The sequence below is a fragment of the Haemaphysalis longicornis genome, unplaced genomic scaffold (assembly GCF_048455015.1).
Source record: "Haemaphysalis longicornis isolate Haplotype H1 unplaced genomic scaffold, Haemaphysalis longicornis Haplotype H1 scaffold_1, whole genome shotgun sequence".
Taxonomy (NCBI): domain Eukaryota; kingdom Metazoa; phylum Arthropoda; class Arachnida; order Ixodida; family Ixodidae; genus Haemaphysalis; species Haemaphysalis longicornis.
In genome coordinates, this window is record NW_027526203.1 from 261,901,280 (window position 1) to 261,926,551 (window position 25,272).

Sequence of the window (25,272 nt, forward strand, 5' to 3'; positions counted from 1 at the left end):
CATGAGTACTGTGTACTCATGAGTACCATACTCAGTAGTACTCATGCTCATGAGTACTCATGCTCATGAGTATTGTACTCATGAGCACTCATACTGATGAGTAGTGTACTCATGAGTTCTGTACTCACGAGTAGTGGACTTACCCCCGTACTCAATCGTCATCATACTCACTTTTTTAATCTGGCAGTGTACTCACTCATCATCGTACTCCCTAGTGAGTTTGAGTATAAATGAGTACAAATGAGTGTACTCACGAGTGAGTGCGCCGACCTATGCTCCCGACAAAATGTCGCTTTGCTGGCGTGCTGCTGAAGCCAAGCTATGGTGGCTAGAAGGGCCACCCTTCTAGCCACCATAGCCAAGCGCAGCGCTACATTGTTGTCAACAATCCGCACACTGAGCACGTCTGACTCACCGTGAAGAAAAGCGACACGGCCCTGCGTTTCCCCCTACCAATCGGGGGTACGGAAATGTCTTTCAAGATCCCAACCCCTATTGTAAACAATAGTTGGCAGACAGGACGGCCAACAGTCCGATGTCGACGGGCGCAGAGCCGAGCCAAGCCCTTAAAAAAAATCCTCAGCCGGGGCCGGAGGGGGCTCTGCGGCTGCCCCCCCGTAAAGCCGTCCGGGGAGGGCACGAGCCCCACTGCCCCCCCTTAGTTGGCGCTTCTGAGGAGGCATGCGTGCACGCGCGGAATTTAAACACCCGTGCGCGGCCGCAATAGACGGCGCAGATAATCGCATGCCACCGCATACATGGCGATCGCTTATTCCCTATCAGGGAACGTTTATTCTGACATTATGAAGAGCCACTAAAAATATTGTACTAACCCAGTAGATGTAAGACGCAACTGAATGACGACGACTTCAGAAGCACCAAAGAATGAGACGCCACAACATACAGTCTAGCGTGATTCTGCTTACGACGAATCGATGCAACGCAAAGATTACCCTTTGTTGTTAGCCCGCTCTCCGGCCGCGTGCTTAATTATTTATGCTGCTTCTGCGCACGAACAACGCTTACAAGGGTCGCCCGGAGTCTCCATCGGCAAACGGCAACGATGCGCATTTCTGTGCCAATGATTGAATCGGACGGCTTGCCTGTTGTATCAAGTATACAAAAACACTGTCAGCTTGATAAGGAACCCAAGAATATCAAACGCAATCTTCATTGTTACTCATGCCGCAACTTACCGCCCGATGTTCACTGTCGCTCTACGGTTGTGTTATCTCGTCGATAACGCCGCGGACTCCAAATCAAATGTTGCGATTTGTATGGCTGCAATTTTTCGGCCTACCAGGGTTCCCGGCGTTTTTTTTTTTTTTCTTTAAGCGGCTGACCAGCAAAACAACCGGCTCGTTAAACCTTTTCTTTCGGCGAGTCATCACCACAGAGATATAGGGTCCGGACGAATTCAAATATCCCGAAATGAAGGCTTGTGAAAAGACCGCACTGTCAGGGACTTGATCTTGAGCAGACTGCTACGTCGCGGGCAGTCGCGGGCGATGTTATCGCATTTCTGTTCTTTTCTGATGAGCGTGTAAGTGCCAGCCCGTGTTCTAGGCACACTCTGTTTTGGACGTAAGTTGGAGAACTGCGAGAAAGCTGAGAGAACTTTTATAATCGCTAGTGATAAGAACCAGTTGCTCCTTTCGCCTTTTGTAAAACCTGTTAAAACACAGCCGAATTGGTATTCACAAATTTACAAAACGGAGCCACATTTTCGGCAAGCACTGCGCAAAAGGTAGTGTTTGTATAGCAGCCATATGTTTGTATGTGGTCTCTACATTTTGTTTCCCTGTCATGCAAACCAATCCTTAACGTATCTTTGCCGTACGGCCACTCAATTCCTTCGGGTCCGGGTTACCCAGAAGGTGCTGTCGAACAAGTTAATCAACTGTGCGAAGGAGGCGCGCAATGAACGCGAAGCGGCGCCAAAGCAAGCCCAAAGCAGTCCGTGCCCAAAACTACCGTCGCCGAAGCAGACGACAGAGCCGACGGGATGCGTTCCGCCAACGCGCCCGCCGGCGCACGGAGAACGCCGGCCGCTAAGGTCAGGGACCTTACCGGCCGCTAAGGTCCCTAAAATTACTCAGGGACCTTACCGGCCGCCCATTTGTTGCGCCATCTACATTGTGCTCCGCGACTGATGAACATTAAGGGCCCGCCGGAGAGAGCGAAGTCGGCGCTCCTGTTTATCTTGCTCCGTGGGTGGGTCTATTCGTTTCACTATAGTGAACTAGAATTAGTTCACTACACGTTTCACTACTGTGGCTAGAATAGGAAAGTGTGATGACCGCGCCCTCTCCCGCGTGACGCTGTTGGAGGAAATTCCAGGTGGCACTGTCACACGCGTACACGTAGAGTTCCTCTATATACGTAGGAACTCTATATACAGGAACTCTACTTACACGCTTGTAGCTGAGACGCACCTTCGGGGCTCTGAGGAACCTCCGATACATAGAAATTGGCATTGGGCGGGTTGCAACCGAAAAGCTCACTGCAGAGGTGGAGGGGTGGGCGTGCTGTGGCGACACGGTGATGCATGGGCGAGGTTGGAAGGATCGTGCCGGGAACATCTATGGATCACCGGAAACATCTTTGGTAAGCCCACGGTCATCGGTGTTGTGTACCTAGCTGTCACCCAAGGGCCAAACGACGGCAACTGCGACATACTGCAATACATAGAACAGGATGTGGCACGGTAGGGAACCAACAAACAAGTGCTCCTGATGGGAGACTTCAATGGTCAGGCCAACCTTATGGTTGGCCTGACTGAGAAGCTTTCTCTTGAGATAGCCAACCTGCGAGGAGACTGTGAAGGTGACTTTACGTGGTGTGTTCGCAACAGTCGTAGCTGCATTGACTACGCACTGATATCGTCTTCACTGGCAGCACACATCAGACAGGTCCACATCGACGAAGGCGGCCTCTTCAGCCTGGGGAGTGACCACAATCGCATCAAGCTGTCACTCTCATCACTCCACCAAAAACGTGTGCGACAGCCTCGAAAACCTGCAAAGCGCTATCTGCCGGCACCTGCATACAAAACAGTTGCCAGCGAATTCGAGTGCAGCCCCATCCACGCAAGGAAGGCAACATACTCAGAGTTTGTCGATGAGCTCAAGAGAATCATGCGCAAGCATGAGGTTCGCACAGGCTCTCGTGGAGGTCCTCAACGAAAGCGGTGGTGGGACAGGGAAATCAAAGATGCTCTTGAAAAGCGGCGTGCGGCGAACCGGGCACACACAGGTATGCAGTGAAAAATCATGCCTCCTAGTCTGGGAAGAGTATCTGCGCTGCAAACGAGCAGTGCAACAGCTGGTCCAATGCAAAATCGCACAAAACGACCAAAGGCAACTGGAGGAGATCACTATAGCAGGCCGCAGCAGCACCCGGAAGTTTTGGACCTATGCTTCCTCATTCGACCGCAAATCGCCACTGCCAACGCTCCGAGATGAAATGACGGGTGACACAGTGCTTGATATACGTCGGCACCTCACATCGCATCTTGAGAGAATTTTTGAACATACACCCAACCAAGGTGACGTCCAACACAAAGCCATCCCGGTAGGAGAGTCGCCAAGCGAACAGGACTCGTACCTCGTACATGGCTGACTGCCAATGGAAAGTGACACCGCTGGCTTTCAAATGTGCTCTTGCTCGCATTGGGGTTCACACGGGAAGCGGTCTCGATGGCATCCCTGTGGAACTGGTCAAGTGTCTGGGGGAAGTGGCGCAAGCACACCTTGCAGCAATCCTCACCGGCATAATCCACGGCGAGCCCATTCCAGAGGCATGGCTACTGGGAAAAGTGTCATTAATACCAAAGAAAGGCGGTGACAGCAGCCTTCTCAGGGATCACAGGCCACTCACAGTCACCAGCGTACTGTATATGCTTTTTGCCCAAGTGCTTAAGGCTTGGATGTGTGGAAGTGTGGCTGAGCTACAGGGACTTGTCACCGCCTCGGCTGAGCATCTGTGAACACTGGGACTAGCCTTCAACACGCACAAGTCAGCGGTCCTGTGCTTCTCCGACCCAGAGGACAAAGCTCGCATTGTGCTGCTGCCTGGCGGTGAAGAGGTTCCATTGATGCACAGCTATTGTTACCTTGGCATCACTTTCAGCACCACTGGCGACAAGTATGCTACACACGAGGCACTACTGAAAGAAAAGTCGAGACGCGCCAGCTGTATCCTGCGCAGACGGTGCTTATGGGGGTGCAACCGATACCTGTTGGTCCGTGACCTGTGGAAGTCGGTGCACGTCCCATGTCTCACTTTCGCGAACGCTGTGGTGTGGGTGTCGGCGCCAACACGGGGGTGGCTCGAGCGTGTTCAGCGAGAGGTGGGCCGCCTTGCCTTGGGCTGCCATGGCCGAGTGGCTGTAGAGTCCATACAAGGTGACTTGGGATGGTCAACGTTTGAGGCTCGCGAGGCCACCAGCAAGATTGCATTCGGAGAGCGAGTCCGAGTCATGAAAGACGAACGCTGGGCGCGGCGACTGTTCCGCTACATGGCATTCAAGGGTGTACGCACCCAGCGGTGCAACCGCCTCTACAACCTCCGTCGAAAATTCGGATTCACTACCAACCCGATCGAGGTGGGCCCGCCGCACAAGATCACGGAGAAGGTGCGCTCCAGAGTGAAAGAGGGGGAACGCCCTCACTGGCGGACCGCAATACACCAAAAGTCTACCCTGGAACTATACCGCAGCCACAGGCAAGATATAGGCCGGATGCGTGTCTACAACAACAGCAGCGGCAGCACACTCCTCTTCGAGGCCCGTGCGGGGGCACTGCGCACGCTGCTGTACTGCCGGCGCTACGACAGCACACCAGAGGTACAAGCAGCAAAGTGCAGGGCATGCGGCGACCACGAGGAAAGCATGGAATACCTGCTGCTGCACTGCCACAAGCTGCGCCCACCTGCCAGAGCCAACGCCACTGCACAACAGGCGCTAGGGTTAAAGGACGGCGTCGACAATCCCATGGACGTACACACGACGAAAGAACGACTGCAACTCTGGCAGCGATCGGTTCGGCTGGGTGCGGCTGTGGTGACGGTGCAGTGAACGCACGAGTGAACTGCAGTGAATGGTGACAGTGCAGTGGACGTACGTGCCGTCCACTCTAGGTGCGAACACGGCGCAGCGTGGCGCGTGGCCTCGCTCCGCGGAGCGCCAGCGCACAATCCGCGGCCGCGCATCGAAGCTAAGCGGCGCAGGCGCATAGGAGCTTGGAGGCGGGGCTTCGTGTCGTCTGCTAGCGCGGGAGAGCGCCGTACTTGCTTTGCTGTGAAGCACGCCTAACTGTAGGCATGCTTGTAGCGTCTAAGCGCGCCGCGACGGCGTTGCGGGAAAGCGCACTTTCCTTACTGCGGCGCGTTGTGTAGTTTCTGCGTAGGAGAACTCAGAGCGTCCACTTTTCAGTTCCGCGGTGCCAGTTAAATGCAAGTATTGTTGCAAACATTTCAGGACTGGCTCGGTTCAATGAGAGACGCTATATAGAACGGCATCGTATAATTTCGGCTACTAGGATTTATTTATAGTGCACTGGCTTTACGCAGAACATAATTGTCGGTGCACTTCGCCTCCGTGGAATTTTGGTCACAGCTGCTGGGTTGCGATCTCCCGAGTTTCTTCCCGATGTGTATTGGCTTTTTCATATGAATATCGCGCATCGTCGAGATGGTTCAAGCAGTCACCCAGCCATGAATTCACGCCACCAGCACAGTCTTCTACTCTACGGTCGAGTCCTGGACTGGTCCCACTCTAGTGTGCTAAATTGCAATGCATAAGTCATTGGCTGCGCTCCCTACATGGATAGTTATTGGGAGGCAACGACCCTTTCTTTGTTGCCACCTGTACGTATCTTCCTTTATGGTAAGACCCGTACTTCCTCGCAATGGGCCTACGTGAGCAATGAAGTTGTGGTCACCAGTTCCGTGCTACACAATTGTGGAACAGCTTCGCCGTTCTTTAGGTCCACAACTCCTGCATTTTTCTCTTTACTATCCCCATACATATGACCTAGCCAAACGCCATGAACAGAAAATTCACCAATATGTTCAATACGTTTTCAATATGCTTAACAATGCATGCAATGCCTTACATTAAACAAACACTTGCATTGTGGACTCGGCATATTCTGATTTCTTTTCACATTTACGATACTTCTTGTCGATTTCTATGAGCTCGTTGATCAAATTCGAAGTCGCATCGAGGAATCCGGGAGCGTCTTCGAGCAAGACCGAGCATGTGAATACTCCGATCAAAAAAAATTTCGGGAAGCTAGCACTCACGCGCAAGACTTCAATGGCGAAGCTGTTGTAGGTGAGCTTTGCTGCACGCAGCTAAGTTTTAATATCATTGTTTATTTTCATAGTTTCGGTGCTAGTAATCGTCGTCATATGCATCAAACAGGTCGTCGTCTTTCTCGAAGCGAGTGGTGGATGGAATGTCGTACTCGGCATTGTAGTCTTTAACCAGCTCTTCGTCATCGACTCGAGGCAGCGGTTGCAGGATCTGCAAGTCGTCTCTGGAAGGATTGGCACACTCGTAGCCATGTCTCCAATTATCCATGAATGACTTCCATAGAATGTGTCGGTCGTGGTGATCTTTAACAAGCACGATTGTTCTTTTTTAAATTTTAGCATTGGAGCTTTAGCATGAACGCTTTAGTTTGCTTACATGCGCGCTAGAGATTGACGGCAGTGCTGGTGGTTCTTTTTTTTTTTTTTTGCTATAGCCACTGCGCGAGCCGGGGACTCGGCGTTTTCTACAATGCATGCGCTCACGAGTGATCGGCATGTTCTCGCTCATCGAGGTTTTTGCCAGTTTTTTATTCTCGCTAAATCTACTGCGCGTTCCGGGGATGCTCGGAGGTCGCCGCAAGGCACGCGTCCACGAGCCTTCAGAATTTTCTCGGTTTTTTTGCAGCAGCAGCGGCGATCTAACGGCCAGTAACATTTCCGTTGTTAAAAAAGCCGGCCGGACGGCATATCCGGGAATAAGGACATCTGCTTTAGTGAGCACACGCAGAAACTTACAGCTTTGCTCCCTTACCCTCTATTTCTAGGGTGCGGTGAAATCCCGAGAAACCCGCCAGGACTTGACCTGGCCCGCCGCGGTGGCTCAGCGGTTGGGGTGCTTGGCTATACTAAGCCGGAAGACTCATGTCCGATCCCTGTAGCAGGTGCCGCTTTCAAAAGAGGCGAAATGCAAGAACGCGCTTTTGCTGCGTGGTATCAGTGCATGCTCCTTTTGATGATGATGATGCAGATGATGATGATGCAGTGGTGCCTTTCCCTTTGAAACGGGTGGCCGTTACAGTGACGGCCTGGCAAAAAAAAAAGAAAAACAAGAAAACAAAATTCACAACTACACAGAGGTCCAGGAAGAGTCCAGAAAGAGTGACTGGCTCTGCGCCCTCAACGCTGCCCCCACATTGTCACAGACACTTCTTCCCCGATCTCTCACTGTGCTTTGCAGTGCTGCATGCTGCCCTCCACTGTTCAAGGCATCGCTTAGTCCGGGATGCTGCCACAGTCTGCACTTCACCCTCCGAGTCCTCGAAGCCCAGCGCTACTGCCAGTGCTGTCTGAGACACAGGCTCTCCAAGCGCGTCACACTGAAGCACCAGATGTTCGATTGTTTCGTCGGAGTTCCGACAAGCGCGGCACAACATACACGTCACTGTCTCATCGAACACCTGTTGCCGCGTCAGAGTGCGTAGTGCCCTTGCTCTAGCCTCGAAGAGCAGGGCACTCCCGACGCTGTTATCGTACAGGCGGACCGCTTTGATGGAGTTCTTGCGCTGGCCGTAGAAGGACATTCTCTTTATCGGTCAGTGCTATAGCTTCCATGCTGCGTCTTCCACTTCTCGGACTCCTTGTCGTACTGCCTGGGCGTATGCTCCGACTCAATGCACCCGAATGGGGTCTTGTGTGAGGCCGAACTTTTGCTCCAGGTGGTATATCCGCCGAGTCCACTGCGTGCGAAGACAGGTTGCCGACAAGTATTCAAAGACTCTCCTCGCCCATCTGTCCCGGTGCATATTGAACAGGCGGTTGTAGAAAGCCAGCTTGCTTGAGGCCTCCCGAGCAGCAAAACTGGACCAGCCTAGGTCACCTTGGACAGCTTCGTTAGCCACCCTACCGTGGCATCCGACGGCTATTCGGCCGACTTCTCGCTGTTGCCTCTCAAGTACATCATGGCCTCTCGCCGACAGGCACACCACCGCGTTTGCAAATGTCATATCAGGCACATGAACGAGTTTCAACAAGTCCCTGATCATTACATAGCGGTTACACCCCCATAGGCACCTGCGTCGCAATATGCATTGGGCTCTAAGGGCAGTTTTCCCTACTCTATCTTCACGAAGGCCGAACAAGTCCACTCCGCTGCACAAGCTAACTCCAAGGTACTTGACTGATGATGCAGTTTGCAGGACCTCCTCCTCCAACCTTAGTGCCGTGCCTTCCGCCATCTTTCCGGCCAACTGAACAACTGTGGTTTTCTGGGCATTGAATCGAAAGCCCAGCCCCTTCATCTCAGCTGCACATATGTCCAGTAGGCTCTGCAGGTCATGAGGAGTCTCTGCCATCAACAGCAGGTCATTTGCGTATGCCAGGCCTGGGATCCGGCGGTTATCATCGATACCGCTTGTCGTGTATCTTAGGCCAAAGCCCAGGCCAGATTGCAGGAGGGCTCCCTGAGGCTCCAGTGGCGTAGCCAGAGGGGGTTTTGGGGGGTTCAAGCCCCCCACCCCCCTCCCCCCGAAATTTTTTTTAAAGAAACCATATTTTGCCCGTAGTTTTTAAGAAACCATATTCTGCCCACAGCGCCGCGCATAGTGCCTCCTTTTCACCAAATCGGCGAACTTCCCAGGCTCGTAGCAAGAGAAAATTATGAATGACAGCGATTTCCTTGCGACTTTCGGTAAGATCTCGATCAAGGTTTGGGTTCTATTCGCACTTTCCAGCGAATATAGGTGGCGCGACGGGGCATCCAAAATGGAGGACGGGACGATGATCGGGACGTCGCGTAAGCGCGCGCGTCTGGAGGAAAAAGCCGATCCGGGCCCATTAGTGTCTCTTCAGACCATCTTTTCCCTTGCCCATGAGACACGAAGGTGCTTTGTCGAAGGCGAAGCAGTTTATAACTCCAGTCACACAGTGTTTTGCGGCATCAGGGAGGCCACCGATGACATGCTGAGCATCGATGGATTGTGCCTGCAACCGAATGGCGTCACCAGCCAACCGCACTGCGTGCACTTTTGTTGGCATTGAAGGTTCGGTAAAGGATGCTCCACTTCCATCCTTGCTCGTAAAATTGTTCAAGCACACTCTGCGAATATTTATTAGGCGCCAAGCAGAGCTCGGTAGACGCAACCGAGCACAGCGTTTTGTTATTGCCACCTGCGCAATTGTGTCGGGTTAAAATCCGAGTAAATTATAATTTTGTGGGCTGTTTTTGCAAGGAAAGATACAACGGCGTTTATGCAGGTTACAGGTAATAATAAAAATACCGAAACTAAATATCAAACGCTCACGCCTCTACGGCAGGGCCTGTTACATCAGCCATGCTGTGCTTTCAGCGCGCTGTCGGAAACGACGATGTCGCAGTAACAAATTTATTTATTTATAACAAATACCTACATCGCCCATCCCTGTGGGGGGGGGGGGGGGTTGAGAAAAAAAAACAAGTTCAAAACAGTAATCACACAAATGCTAAAAAGAGAACGATGCACAAACAACCCAACAAAGTACAAAATGCAACTGGAATGCAGCATTTATTAAAAGAAACCACGTTAATAAAAGAACAATGACGTTCTCCTTTTGGTTCTTGGCTTTACTTTCTTCTCGTACGTGCACATATATAATGTTATGTGGCGGCACGGCGCCTTTCTTCAGCCGCGGTTTTAGTGGCTGCAGACCATCTATTAATAAACGACACACTCAACTTGCACGAAAAACACACCATCAATAACTAGAGAGCGAACTAAACTTACGGATATAGCTCCCGAAGAAGTCAGCTTTCGTGAAGTGACTACTGCAAACCCCATTGTGTTGCTGACACATTTTTCGATGCGGAGCATAGTTATCCAAACCTTTCGGGCTTTTTATCTCTAGGAAAGGTATGAACGCTGGCTTTTCCCGGCACTGAGCGATTTCTATACTGCGGTACACAGAACATTCGACTGCTTTTTGGTTTTGCGTTCTCAATCCCCACGTTTCTGAACGCTCGGCTGCCTTCGCCCGGGACGCCGATCATCTACAAACAGCTTCGGAAAAAAGGCGCGCGGCGGCGCCACCGTTGCTGGAAAGTGCGAATAGTCGCTGTTGTGATCTGCCGGTTTATCTAGTTTGCCTCCCTCACGCGGGTTCCTCTATCCGTCCGCCGCAAATCGCAAGTTCCAGTGGCGTAGCCGGGGGTGGCGGAGGCTGACCAGGCTTTAGTCCCCTCCCCCCTCTTCCGAAAATTTTCCGGCCGGCGCCGTGCTGCCTGTTATGTCTGGTACGTCGCCTGTGAACAAAGGCGCATGTCTTCGGATGTGCCACTATTAAAAACATTCACGACCCAGTGCCTGTCCTAACGCATTCGTGCTTACACAAAACGAAGCACCCGGGTCAGGACAATTGCGTCTGAGGGGTGCAGCTCCAAAAGTGATGGCGCCCTCGGGTAAGCTCAAACCACGTTGTGCCCCTGTGGGTGTGGCATGCCGCCACACAGAATAATTGGCCGGCTGAGTCGTTCTCAGCAGATGAGATTGACTCGTCACGGTATAACCGGGGAAGCAAAGGAGTGGTCCGCACTGACTCGAGCGAAAAAAAAGAGACCACCCGCCAGTGATGGGTGAAGACTGGTACGATAAAGGGCCGAAAGGGAATAAACGATCTTTTTATGTGTAAACAGAATCATGTGCAAGTGGCGGTGGCAGACAGTTAACTGAAGAAAGCGATGGGTCTGCGTATTGGGCGAAACGTGTCCTTTAGCTGGATGAATGTCGTGGTTGGGCAAATGGCCTGTGTGGATGAGGCGCATAGCAAAGTATGCCCCTCTTCTGCGTGTCAAACCTTCATTCTTTTTCACGTTTCTGTGGAGCCCGGGAGGGTGTTGGCGTGGGATAATTGATTGAGCTCACCTTGCGCGCACTGCGTGTCCCCTTCAGAAAGCGGTGTTGCCGACAGTCGTTTTCTTCTCCGCGGTATTTTTCGCTAACCTACGAAACTGGGGAACAGGGAGTTGACGAAAAGGGCACGCCGCGGCTTGCCGAGCGAGTTCCGGACTTTATCCTACACGTGAAGGCTTGACGGTCACCAGCCCTGCCATAGGCAGACGGCGCTCGCGACAGTAACAAATACCCGATGGCCATCTTCGACCTCGCTCACAACTAAAGCCCCTTCATTGCGTCCACGGCCGCTGTTTGCCTGGGCGGCGGCTGCCCAGAGCAGTGTATATTCAGGGGCCTTAGTCACAAAAATGCCGACATGACAGAACGGTGCAAGGGCCGAAGCGCCCTTGCTTTGGGAAGCTCACGCTCGAAGTGCCATGCAACACACAAAAGAGGCCGCAATTGTAAGCCCTTTTCTTCCCCTGAACCCTGATTTATCCTTGCGTGATCATTGTCTTTTATTTTTAAATAATCGCTTCACAATATTTACATGATGTCACAGTACCTTTATGTCTGCGAGCCAAAAAAATTATATCTTGTTTTATTTCTAATGCATTACAGTCGAGCACGGATATATCGAACACGGGTATATCGAATTATTGTCTATATCGAACTCATGAATTATCCCCTTGAAAATTCTGTGTAAAAGCATAGGAATTCGTACGTTTATATCGAACGGTATTTTTCCCGACATTGGGTATATCGAACACCGCACGAGCTGGAAGGTGCTCTTCGGCGGTCGCTGCACCCCCGATTTCCGCGGTCGCTTAGTGCCTTCGCCGAAACCCGACAGGGACAGAAGCCGGGGTGTCGGAGCGTCATGCTGGCCTTTTCATGGATAACTGCTCGGCCAACCAAACCACCTGCGAGCTCGAAAACATCGAGCTCAAGTTTCTGCCTCCGAACACAACAGCCAGGCTGCAGCCGCTCGACCGCTCGACTAAGTCGTTCAAGGTTGGGTACAGGAGGCGACTCCTCGATAGTTGATGAACCTCCGCGTGGGCACCGAGCTTAAAGTTGACCAGCTGGGGGCCATACACATGATGACGAGGGCCTGGAACAGCGTAAAGCAGAGCGTGGCCAACTGCTTCCGGAAGACAGGCTTCGTGACGGCCGAACTTTCGGAAGCTTGCGTAGACGGCGACGACGACGAATAGGGCATGGACGACACGTTTCGCGAGCTGTCGTCCCTTTTCCCGGCTGCTGTTCCAGCCAGACTGTCTGCCGGTGACTTCGTGAACGCTGACAGCAATGTTTAGGCTGTTGCGAGCGTCGGTGACGAGGATATCGTAGCTGCGGTTGCAGGAACCCAGGCTGATAGCTCGAGTGGCGAAGATCGTCTGGACGAGGATGCGGCTACACGATCGTACTCCGCCGGTGAACTGACGGCTGCGTTCAGCTTGATTCTACGTAGTTGCGGCGACATGGGAGGAACTGGGCTGTCACACCTGGATAGCCTCGAGAAGATCGAGACCAGCGTCTTTAATTCCATGTACAGGACGAAGAAGCAGGCCAAGATCAGCGATTTCTTTTCACGCAAATAAAGCATTCTGTTGCGTCGTTTGTGCGGAATTAGTTATCATTCTTGAATACGCCGATCGGTACGTGGTCGTCCGCCACAGGTGAGGTCTCACAGCCCATATTTTTTATACAGTCGAACACGGATATATCGAACTCCAAAGGGATCGCGAAATAGTTCGATATATGAAAAATTCGATATAAAAAATATGGGCTCTGAGACCTCACCTGTGGCGGACGGCCACTTAACGATCGGCGCATTCAAGAATGACAACTAATTCCGCACTAACAACGCAACAGGGTGCTTTATTTGCGTGAAAAGAAATCGCTGAGTTTGGCCTGCTTCTTCGTCGTGTACATGGAAGTAAAGACTGTGGTCTCGATATTCTCGAGGCTATCCAGGTGTGACAGCCCAGTTCCTCCCATGTCGCCGCAACTACGTAGAATCAAGCTGAATGCAGCCGCCAGTTCACCGGCGGAGTACGATCGTGTAGCCGCATCCTCGTCCGGACGATCTTCGCCACTCGAGCTACCAGCCTGGGTTCCTGCAACCGGAGCTACGATATCCTCGTCACCGACGCTCGCAACAGCCTAAACATTGCTGTCAGCGTTCACGAAGTCGCCAGCAGACAGTTCGGCTGGAAAAGCAGCCGGGAAAAGGGACGACAGCTCGCGAAACGTGTCGTCCATGCCCTATTCGTCGTCGTCGCCGTCTTCGCAAGCTTCCGAATGTTCGGTCGTCATGAAGCCTGCCTTCCGGAAGCAGTTGGCCACGCTCTGCTTTACGCTGTTCCAGGCACCCGTCATCATGTGTATGGCCCCCAACTGGTCAACTTTAAGCTCGGTGCCCACGCGGAGGTTCATCAAAAGCCATAAGAGGAGTCGCCTCCTGTACCCAACCTTGAACGACTTAGTCGAGCGGTCGAGCGGCTGCAGCCTGGCTGTTGTGTTCGGAGGCAGAAACTTGAGCTCGATGTTGTCGAGCTCGCAGGTGGTTTGGTTGGCCGAGCAGTTATCCATGAGAAGGCAAGCGTGACGCTCCGACGCCCCGGCTTCTGTCCCTGTTTGGTTTCGGCGAAGGCACTAAGTGACCGCGGAAATCGGGGGTTCAGCGACCGCCGAAGAGCACCTTCCAGCTCGGGCGGTGTCCGATATATCAAATGTCGGGAAAAATACCGTTCGATATAAACGTACGAATTCCTATACTTTTACACAGAATTTTCAAGGGGATAATTCATGAGTTCGATATAGACAATAATTCGATATACCCGTGTTCGATATATCCGTGTTCGACTGTATCGAATTTTTCATATATCGAACTATTTCGCGATCCCTTTGGAGTTCGATATATCCGTGTTCGACTGCATTTGCGTTTGAATTGGTTGTTGAAAGAAGCGCCAGCTATGAAGCGGATAGGTAGCTTAGAAAGAGGGAAAACGTAAATTCTACTCATATAAACGCCTAAATGTCCTATGATGCACAAAGTTTACTCAAAGCGCATCGGGACAGCGTTATAGTACATGAAGAGTTACCGCTGTCCGTGAATTACGTGAACAGTTAAAATACATGAAGAGTTAAAAAATATATTTGTTCTCGCTGCAGTTTTAGTAGTTTGCTTCCTCTTCAGGCACGCAACTCCAAGTGAGGTAGCGGCTGTCGCATGGTGTGCCCGTATATCGTGACCTTTGTTACCCCATTTCACACCACGCGATCGGGCGTAGAATGCTTATCAGCAAAAAAAGTTTTCTTCTGCGTTTTGGACAACAGCAACAAAATAAAAAAATCTCATTCTTACCGCCTACGCCATTTTATTGCAGATGTCACGCTCATCACACCACACACGTTGAAATAAAGCAAGTAATCACATGAAACTATGCTCATTTAATTCCTGCACAAGGTGCCTGCACAAGGTGCCCGTGCAGTATACGTACCGTATCACAGGCGCAGATTTCCACCACGTGATCTGCGGATTTTTTCCCAGTTTACAACTTCATCTGGCACTAAATATTATCATAACCAACACCAATAGCGCATTTGAAGACAAGATACAACCTTGCTGAATTTGAAAGTACTAGCCTTTGGTAACTCACTCAGCTACATTCCAACCCCAGAGACGTTTTTCCACTGCAGAACAAATATCGAAAAATTTCAAATTCCCGCTGCAGTGACCTAATATGGGCAGGAGTGATTTAGTACAGGCCAGCACTAAAGCGTAGTGTTACGAATCGGCCAGCGCCGCCGTACTGTCTCGCATCACTCCTCGGCTGTGCAGCGAAGCCACTCGTGCGCCTTTGAAAACACGCGCCACCATGTCGGCAGCAAGTTGCGACAAGCCGCGTCAGACGCTTTGCTCTCGCGCATTTCAAAACTTCGGCGGCTGCCTGCGAAGCTCGTCTCCACGCTCTTCAAGGACACAGAGGCCCCGTCGATCGCAACGGAGTCCTCCTCTCTCCCCTCTCTCGGACTCAACGTGCCCGAGGCTATGAACGGCTTACGAACTCTGGAAAGAGTGTTATGCGTGTTCCCGCTTGTTGCGTTTGACCGTTATCGCTTTTGGGTATAAATAGAGCTGCCCAAGCGTTGTAAACCATTCCTGTTAGAGCAGCGAATCGATGTTGTCGCTCTGCTCGAGTCCTGTATTATAACCTCGCCCGTCGGGGCATTGTTCTTTGGCTTAGGCTCACCTCTCGCTATGAAGTAAACAGTTACGTTAGCCTACGGCTTCTGGACTTCTTCACGGCTGCAACAGCGGCTGGCCGCTCGCATCATACACGCTACCACAAGGGACCGGGCGGCCGTTGTATGGCACCACCGTCGCTTCAGCGAACAGCGCCGCCCGTGGCGAACCGCTCGTCAGTGGAATGCCGGTGGCGGTCAGCGCAGCGTAACTGTGCATGGCTTTCTGTCGTTTTTCTGCGGTGCGGCTTTCAAAGCGTACGTAACCCCACGTGCATTTTTCAGATCGGTAAATCTTGAGCGTGGATGTGACGTTTACGAGGCACGCAATGTGTGTGATTTACGCCCATACTCAGTGTTTACAAATAGCAGACGACGCTCAATGCGCCAAGCTGGAAGTCAAGCTGGAAGTGAAAGTTCGTTGCTTCATGCAATTTTTGATGCCTGCATGCAGTTTCGCGTATCGTATCGAGGAGTATACTGCAGCTAAATGTTCCCACAAAGCCGGTGTGTGCAACCGATCTAGGAATGCTGCGGCGCTGGCCTTGGGCAGTTGATGGCGAAACGGCGTCGTCGTCGTGCACAAGCGAAAGACAAAGTTGGGGGTATCTTCTAAGATTTACCTCAAAACAGAAATTGTGATGGACGAAGCTTCCGTAACTTCATTACCTACGGCTGAAACGTGTTTAATTTCACAGAAATGCTCTTACTACAGTCATCGGGAATCGTTGATAGAATAAATACCGCATGATAGAGAACGTTATTGCTTGTCGTGGAGAAGCATTGCTTTACAAGAATTGCAATGGTTGCTGGCTAGTTGGTAAATGGTTTTTCAAAAACCGATTCCTGCATGGCTGAAGGACGCAAGACAGGAGGGTGCCCGAAACCTGTACTCAGCTTCACAACTGAATGCCGCAGTCGGTTTACAAGCTGCCACCTACGCTTGAAGAATCATGCACACCTTCGTATAACGACGATGAGGGTTTATCGCAAAGCTCTATCGTATGGGTTTTCTTGGTTGCCTTCTGGATTTAAACTTTGACTAGTTGAGCGCCGAATTTGACCAGCACGCAGTTTGGTCTTTTGATCGCAGCGTCTTTGACTTTGACCATTTCCCATTCGATTTCGCAGGAAGAAAGCTTTGCGTTCAACAATCATAATCATTAGACGGAGGGCTAGATGACTTTGCTATTTAATTTTGAACTTCCATGCCCCCCTCTCCAAATCATAACTTTGTCCAGCGTGTCGGAAATGTGTCTGTGCTGGAGGACTCGGGCTGATGCACCCATATTTGAGGCAACTAATAGCGCGTTTTTGGTGTCTTCACCAGGCATTACACAATTTTTAGGTACTCTGTAAAGAATACTGAAGCATTAAAAAACACCGGCTGACGTTAACACTGTTACATTTTTAACGATCGGTGCCAGCATTTATTTCACGCAGGTGGTAAAACGGGAAGGGGAGGAGGGATGGTGGATGGTTTGTAGCTTGGGCTGTTGAGTTAGTGAATAACTTTGGCTCTTGATAAAATGACCACCACAAATGTGGGATTTCCACTTCGGCTTTCAGGCTCCCATGCTGTCACAGTGTCGCTCACCAAAACCGAAGGCACAAAGCTCACGGTTACAGAAAGTGTAAACTACCGCAACATATTTCTACGGCTACACGGTAATCCATCTCCTATGCAGGTGCCTTTCTATTTAAAGCAAACGTATCGAGGTATCCCAGCGCTGCGTAGTCATTTAAACCAGTGAAGATAATTTAAAGTGGTATAAATGAATTATAATATTGCTAATAGTTTTATTCCTACTCAGATCGCGCGGATCCAGGCGCAGAGCGCTGCAAAAAGCGCTCGTGTCAATGTAGCCCATTCCCGACCTTACAAGCATCCAATAAGTTTGCGTAGCCGTTAGTGCATTTAAGAAGAAAATAATATTACTAATAGTAGTTTTATTCGTACTCAGAACGGGTGTAGCCAAGCGCTGATCGCTGCAAAAAGCGCTCATGCCATTGCAGCCGATACCCAACTTTAGAAGCGTCCGACAAGTTTACGTAGTCATTACTGCATCTAAGAACCCAACACATCTGTCTAGACTTTGTTTCACCGCACATATACGCTCACAAAACCACCAAAACATTCAAAGCACCGAAGCAAACACGACAAAAACAACGGGAGGCTGTGTAGTCCAATGCACCGGCTCATTCCACTGACGAGGGGAGCGCCGAGTGGTGGCGCCCGGTCCTCGGATCGGGTGCCCCCGCCCAGTCGCAACAGTAGTTATGAGTGTGTTAACTGCACGTACCAATTGAAATTATAGCTTCAATGGAACTAGATTCTCTCTACAATCGCGCCGCCATGTTGATTGGCTGTGTCTAGGTCGTTTGACGCCAATCGTAAAAATATCCTGTGATGTCATAGAGAAATCGTCGGAAGCTGGGTGGGGAGTCGCCGCTGCTTCATATGTTTTATTTCATATCTCGATTATTCTTTTGAAGTTTGCAATAAGATTGGTATCATTGTTATCGAGAAAATGCAGTCTGTTTAATGAACCAAATACGTATTTTGTCTTCATAGCTTTTAAGGGCGAGTAAAGATCGTTTCCCCGAAGTCCGGTGTCGATCAGAAACCCAATCGCCCGGGCTCCGGTTGATTTGGCAAGAGGCTGGCAGGGCGATGGTGTTGAAGTTCTTGGAGGCGGTGGTCGAATTGACGAACTCGAGGCGTTGGGGTTGATTAAGTGAAGCGAAGAGTTTATATACAGCTATTTACAGTACGAAAACTTGGTACATGAGTAATAAAAAGAAAAACTTCAAACTGCAGCTAGACGCTAGCTCCGAGTGCGCACAAATCACTCGAGCTCCTCAGCTTCGTCTAACTCTCCTATTCTCGGAGCGTACACAAACCGCTCGAGAAACCACGGCCGAGACTCTGTCTCGCCGCAAGATCCGTCTAGTTGCCCGGTAAGGCGCTGCAGACTAAACCTACGACGCGATTTTAACCTCGACTAGGGGGCTCACAAATCCCAACCTAGCTATAACGGTCGAGACTCCTTGTCCCGCCGGGAACTGCCCAGCTCGACGCTCCGACGAGAACCATTTCCAACGGCCAAGTTCGGCCTTATAAAACCTCGAGATCACACTTTCTCGGGAACGCCCCTGTAGCGTTCGTACACGCGTATGGGAGTGCCCAAATTCACGTAGACAGCTGTCACTCAGCACGCAACGGAATATTCAATGAGTCACCGCCATCTCTGGGTCAACGGACCGCCCGTGGGCCAGCAGGCGCGTACGACCCCGAGGGAAGAGCGCGAAAGACACTGGCGCAGTGCACTGCGCCGGCGGGGGCGCTTTAACAATGGTTTATTGCATGGCGCGCGCTCGTCCCGACGCCGGTAATCCCTCCACCTCCGCGCGTCTAGCAGACGTTCCCGGAATCCGGCGGCGCTGTCTGCTTTCTCAATGGGGGGTTATCCTTGCGGATGTGGTGGGCCAGACAATCCGTCTCCCGTGCACGCCGTGACGAATTGGAGGCGGTTGCAGCGCAGTGTTGGCAGTGCTACGTCGCTAGACAGAGCGGCGGGTTCTCACGCGCAGCCCGGGCGTCCGGCCGCTAATCTCATAAGTGGACCTTACAACTCCCCCCTTTAAGAGGGTTACTGGACCTCTTGGTTCAGTCAATCCGAAAAGAATTTAAAAGGGCCATTCGTTTCATCGCTCCTTCAGCAATAACAGCACGGAACAAACAAACAAACAAAAAACACGTGGAAGGCCGGAGCTAGGTATAACCTAAAATGAGCCGCCTTCTACTTCTGCAGCTAATCCGAAGTCTCTCTCGCCTAAACTACAAACACAACCTATTCACTAGCCGTCAACAGGTACGGAATACTCTAGAAAACCGGAAACACACCAAAAAATGCTAAAAACCCTAAGTGCGGGTAAAAGTAAATTGGGTAGTGTCCCCGGAGCGCGTAAACGCCACGAACAACGAGACAACTCAACCTAAAACACTGATGCGCGCCATAACTGCAAACACGCAGAATCATTCCGGCACTCCACAACAAGAACAAAAGGAATAAGGACTGGCAAAGAACACGGGCAATTTTGCAGTCAACAAAAATACAACGTTAAGAAAGTTTGCATTGCCACTATGCGCACGCGCGCAAATGTCCTCCTTGACGGCGTAGCCTGATAACGTTCCTTCAAGAATGTTCGGCTCTGCTGTCGCTCACTTGCGGTGCACAGAAAGTTCAGTTCGGTGCGGGGATCGATCAATTCGGTGCACGGATCGAGCACTCAAGGCCTCTCGTCGCGCACAACCGCGGCACACACACACACCACCAACGAAAAAGGACGGGTGAACGGGAACGTTCACGTCCGTCGTGGCGGTGTTAAGGCTCGGAGGCAATTCAATACTAGCCTCCCCAAGCAACAATCTGAAAGCAGGGGAGTGCATTCGCGTACTTCCCGCCCCCTCTGCAGATGATCCAGACCGCGTAGCGTTGCAATGTCAACGCAAGTCTCGTCAGTTTAGCCCCATGAGGCGAACACAACTTCGGGGAAGACGGAGTGGTATCGCAAAATGCGACTTCGCTTCCTGTCCCATAGGCCAAGTGGCCATGCCTCTCCAATGCCCCAACGTAAGGCAATGCTGCGCGCTGGCCGCGTGAGCGCAGGGTTGATGCTGGAGAGTAATGGCGGCCCGCGAACGCGACGACCTTCTCGGGATCATTCTTTCCCTTACGCACAGACTGCCCCACAACAACAACCTCACAAGCACCTGTCACTACCAAAAACGGCTCGTGCACGCTAGGTGCATTCTGAGCAGCGGCCTGACAAAGACAGTTTTTCGGCTGTCCCAACGCGCACTCATCCTGGCACAACTCAGAACTAGGGCCTGTGACACACTGCCAGGTCGCAGAACTTAGTGCGTCAACCCATCCAGCGCGGCTCCCGACTAAATCTCGGTAATGGCCGCAACCAACACTAAAGCTACGAAGCTCTATCTCAGCCATCGGTTTCGCGAGATCGCCGATTGCGTCTCGGTCCTCGCTTTCAACTGTAGCTGCCTCCTCACACGGTTTTTCCCTCTCATTCGCGGCCTCATCGGGAGCTCTCATTCTTGGTTTCGCAGTCTCCACGCATGCGTTTTCGTGTTCTCCATCGGCCTCCTCGGTTGCACTCTCACCACCAAGACTACCAAACCCACGCGACATCTCCGTATCGTTCCTACCCTCATCAAACGTTCTGAGCTCCTCATCCTCCGTCTTCTCGCGTTCTCTCTCACTTCCTCTTCCCTTTTCTACATGTTCAACCCAGTCTACCTTCTCAGCTCCCTTATCCGCCTTTAACTCCTGCTTTTCCTCAGCCTGATCGTCAACTCCGTCTCTTTTTCGCTCCGTCTCGTCACATGCTTTCTCGTCTTCTATCTCATTTCTCTTCTGGGCGAGCTCCTGAACGCCCGACCCGGAGTTCGCTTTCTCGTGCAACTTTCGAGCGTAATTGGGAGCGCGGCGGGCCCCAAGACTTTCCTGCACGACTCCAGTCTCCTCCGCTCCACCGATTAGAATTTGGGTACTGCCCGTGCCAGCACGTTCAGCATGCATTAGCGCAGTGTCCGGTGCAAACATAACCTGCGGCCACACACTCGCAACAACAGGGCTACCCTTTGACTCCGCGCTCGCTGGAACACTCCTCACGCTCGCTTCCCTTTCCATGCAGCTGTTCCCGGCTGAGCCGCTAGTCACCTGTGCGCAGCCACGGCCGCTTATCTCGATCTCGCGCGGCTTCAAGTTGAAAAACGGGCTGCCCCCATTCAACTTTGCTGTCAGTGCGTAACTGGGCCTGCTCGACGGGTTCTGCCCTATGCGCTGCAGCGCCATCCCCAAGCTTTGCCTGCGAGGCTGCTCGTCATGTTCGAGCATCACTTCATTACACCGCTCTACGGTATCACCGGCCGCGCCTACCTCGTCGCTCCTCCTCCCAATGTCCATCTCCGCGCGTTCGACATCGGCGGAAATGCTAGCCTCGTGTAGGGAGTCACGGCTGCTTGCTTTGTCATCGCAATGTACAACCTCCAAACACTGGCCGGAACCATTCAACTTCGCTGTCGCTATACAACTAGCTGGGTCTGTGCCCCATTGTTTCTGCTCGCGGGTGTCCGAGCGCAAGGGCGTCTGCCTTCTCCGCTCCAGTTCCAACTTATACCTTCGTAACCGGTCTTCAGATTCGAGCTTCAGCTTTTGCATGCGCTCTTTAAATTCTCGCGCTGCTTTTCTCTCTCGCTCGTCCGCTTCGCGCGCCGCCTCTCGCTCTCTTTCCTCCGCTTCGCGCGCTGCCTTTCTCTCCCGTTCTTCAAATTCGCGCGCTGCTTTTCTCGCCCGTTCCTGAAACTCCAACTCCATTCGCCTAATAATCATGGTTTCGGACTCCGCTTGGACCACCCCTCCTGCCGCTGTTCCTCCTTGAGGTGGTGCCTCATGCGTCTGACCATTTCCGTCTCCTTCCGCCATGTTCGCCAGCATGCTCCGCATGACTACCATGCAACCCCAGACTCAGCCTACACCGCCACAACGAAGCGCAAGAAATCCCACTCACCCGCACTTTCGGTGGTCGGCTGCCGCGTCGTTGGCACCGTGCGCTGGCTTGGCTCTGCCGCTCCACTCCGCGCGGAGCTCGGCTGCTGCCGATGAAGGCGGGCTTGCGTCCGCTTGCTGCCCCTGGTTGTGACCTGGTGATTTCTTCTGCCAAATCCTGTCGGCTGCGCCAGTAAAGATCGTTTCCCCGAGGTCCGGTGTCGATCAGGAACCCAATCGCCCGGACTCCGGTTGATTTGGCAGGAGGCTGCCTGGGCGATGGTGTCGAAGTTCTTGGAGATGGCGGTCGAATTGACGAACTCGAGGCGTTGGGGTTGATTAAGTGAAACGGAAGTTTATATACAGCTATTTACAGTAGGAAAACTGGGTACATGAGGAATGAAAAGAAAAACTTCGAACTTCAGCTAGACGCTAGCTCCGAGTGCGCACAAATCACTCGAGCTCCTCAACTTCGTCTAACTCTCCTATACTCGGAGCGTACACAAACCGCTCGAAAAACCACGGCCGAGACTCTGTATCGCCGCAAGATCCGTCTAGTTGCCCGGTACGGCGCTGCACCCTAAACCTCCGACGCGATCTTAACCTCGACTAGGGGGCTCACAAATCCCAACCTAGCTTTAACGGTCGAGACTTCTTGTCCCGCCGGGAACTGCCAGCTCAGCGCTCAGACAAGAACGATTTCCAACGGCCAAGTTCAGCCTTATAAAACCTTGAGATCACCCTCTCTCGGGAACGCCCCTGTAGCGTTCGTACACGCGCAAGGGAGTGCCCAAATTCACGTAGACAGCTGTCACTCAGCACGCCACGGAATATTCAGTGAGGCGCCGCTATCTTCGGGTCAACGGCACGCTCGCAGACGAGCAGGTGGTGGGTTACACATTCCTTGAGGTCTGCGACGGGCTGGCCTGTTGCATCGAATGTGTAAAAGATCGCGCGCGCCCCCTCGCGGATCCCTATCGGTGGCTTCAAAGCGCCTCGCAGGCGCTGCATGCCGCTAATCACACTTCCCTATTCTAACCACTGTAGTTTCACCTACACCACGTGAACCAGTTCAGGCGGTGCAGCAATTCGCCGTTCGTTTCAGTGGTGCAGCTCGCGGCACCTAAACCGCGCCGTTCGATTCACCGGTGGTGCCGACGGGTTCAGGACGGGTTCACGGCTTTGCCTGCACTCTCTGCCGAGGAGGTGCACAAGCAGAAGAAAAAAGTGCACGTCTGGTTCCGCCCATGGAGTAAAGAATAGTTCCACCTTTACTAGTTCCGCCGATGGCGGAACCCATTTTGCACCTCTGTGGACTGGTTCAAGAGGTGCAGGCTGATTCGAATAGACCTGGTGATCACAGGACCGGGTTTGGGTGGCGCCCCCTGGATCGGACGCGCTGTCGTCTGCTACATTCGCGTCGCTGCTACACCCGCGCCGCGGTCCTCCGCTTGCGGCTGGCAGCAGTGCCTGTGCTAGAAATCGCCCGCTTTGATGCTTTGGTGCTTTAAACAGCGTATTTTCAGCCAGCTTCTGACAGCTCTGAAAAATTTCAAGCTTTATCCCGCACAATTTTACAACACATGAGGAGAGAGAGAACGACTTTCTTAGAGCATCCCTCAGACTATCGTGTGTACCTCGTCCTATCTAGCGTATTTGCGAGTTTCAGTGCTCAGAGCTCCTCGATAAGCATTGAAAATGCCTAGGCTTCCCTAAAGTATTTCTGATATGCTCTTATGAAGACTCAACAGTCTAATGCTACGCACCAAGCAGCGGGTCGCCCAGCAGGAAATAAAACGGGTGTCGTCTATTTCTTTCGTTGTTTTTTACTTGTATTAGATGAATGTTATTTTTCTGTGCCCAACACATTAATTTTTCTGCGCCGTCCCAAACGTCCTAGGAGGTTTGGGGATGTTTGCGAGCTGCTCACGAAATTCGCGTGGGTATTTTATTCGGGCTGTAAGGCATACAGTATCGTCTTCAGAAATGGGCTTTCCTTATGGATTGCAAGGGTTAGGGCTTGGGCGAGTTGGTTCATGATTTTAAAAGGGGGAGGGGGGGGGGGGTTTGTCAGCGCTCGTGTTTGTCACCTCCTTCTTCTTGTGTCTTGTCTGAGTTTGCGCTGTTTCCCCTTTTATTTCCTTATGGCTGCGTACAAAAGTGCATACCCACAGCGTGCGTTGTATGTTTACACGCAAATGTAATGAAAAGGTTTGTGCTATATACGTCACCGCGAAACGGCGTAGATAACGTTGTCCGCAGTACTCGAAGGCGACTTTTGTGCACCGAATTTCTATCGTAACAATCGTTATCGTAACAAACTCAATCTCAAACCGAACAGTTATGACATGAGTATACGGTGTTGAAGGCTTGATATACTTGCTAACGAACGCAATAAATAGTGTACATGCCGGTTTTCAGTATAACGCACTTATTAATGCGTTTGAGAATTTCTCGGGGAACATCTTCGATAGCCTGAGGATGTTGGGATAGGTGTTCGTCTGTATTTTTCTGGGAGACTGATGCTCTGCAGCTGTTTTGCAGAACTATTTTTGTCCGGCAAAGCGTTTTTTAAACGCATTTATTGTAAGTTAGTGAAGCGTGGATGCGGCACTGAGCAGATATGCGCGTACCCGAATTTTACCAGGCTGCGGTTGAACGGTCGCTAACTCTCCTCTGCAATGCATTATTGTTATGCTTGCGGAGTGTTTGTGGGCCGTGGCGCATCTGAGACACGGTGGTGACATTTTTTTTTCTTCACAATAGGATAATTTCATGAAGGACCAATTTGAGCAACGGTGTTTGGAGAAGCTTGGCGTAAAAAAACTTAGCCCACATCCCCCTACCACCATTTTTTTTACAGAAAACCACCTCAGCAGCAGAAGCCACCTGTGTCACGTCATTACGGACCTTTCTTCCAATTAAATCTTTATTTGGTGGCACCAGTCTATTTTTGTGATACACGTTGTTGATTTCTCTTGCCAATCATTGTGACATGGTTGCTCTTTTGGCTTTGTATCGGGTGTATTCCAGTGTGAGTGCCATGTACGAATGTGCCAGAATATATCCCAGAACAAAACAGTTGTGTGTCCCTGCCTCCATTAATAACGGCTGTATGCGATCACGCCCGGTAAAAAGGGTATTGCATGAGCAATTAACCGCCGTAATTAGTTGCATGAGCAATTGGTATAAATAGTTTCTGGAGGGACTGGATCTCTTGTTCGTATGAGAAATAAGGCCACGATCTAATTTCACAGTTTACCTGATCGATTGAACGAAGTCTTCCCTGGTGCCTGTCCCCAGATTTACAAGCTTGCGTTTTTCAC